The sequence below is a fragment of the Eublepharis macularius genome, chromosome 2 (genome assembly GCF_028583425.1).
Source record: "Eublepharis macularius isolate TG4126 chromosome 2, MPM_Emac_v1.0, whole genome shotgun sequence".
In the NCBI taxonomy this organism is placed as follows: Eukaryota; Metazoa; Chordata; class Lepidosauria; order Squamata; family Eublepharidae; genus Eublepharis; species Eublepharis macularius.
This window is the reverse complement of record NC_072791.1, coordinates 27,361,368-27,361,998: the sequence shown is the minus strand read 5'-3', so window position 1 is coordinate 27,361,998 and position 631 is coordinate 27,361,368.

The following is a 631-nucleotide window of genomic DNA, read 5'->3' as shown; positions in this document are numbered from 1 at the left end:
CTGGGGGTTTTAAGGGCCATTGTTTTTATTGTTTTGCTTTTTATTCCTCCCACCCCGCTGCGTTTTAATGCTATAGTGACTTCTCTGTGTATACAGCTCTCATATTGAAATGTCTGCTGCAGATATATGCAATATTAAAGAGTGCTTATGAATTTTTGACATCTAATTAGTCGCTACCCAGTTAACATGTCAAGGCTCAGAGGGATTAGGGAGTCAGCCCTTTCTGAATAAGTTAAAGCTATGCCCTGTCCTTTTCATGTATTATTCTTTAATGTAGGTGGTGATTATTTTGCTGTGATTAATTGATGAAGCTCATTGGTCTGGCAAGTGTTACAGAATTCACCATTCCTCACTTTTATTTCTCTCTGTAGGGCTTTCCTCCTCATTTGAAAGAAATTGGTTCTATCTGGTACATGAAGCCTCTTTCTTTCCCCCTCCCTTCCTCTCCTGATGGTGCGGCATTTTGGCATTCCTTTCAAGATATTATCAAGTTAATATTCTGTCTTTCGGACTGTTGCTGAAGTTAATTATCTTGAGGGGAGGGTGACAAAAAAGTGGAATTCTAGATGGTTTTGTTCAGTTTAGTTTTTCGTCCTCCCCTGTCCATCCTTAGTATTCATCACTCATGTCC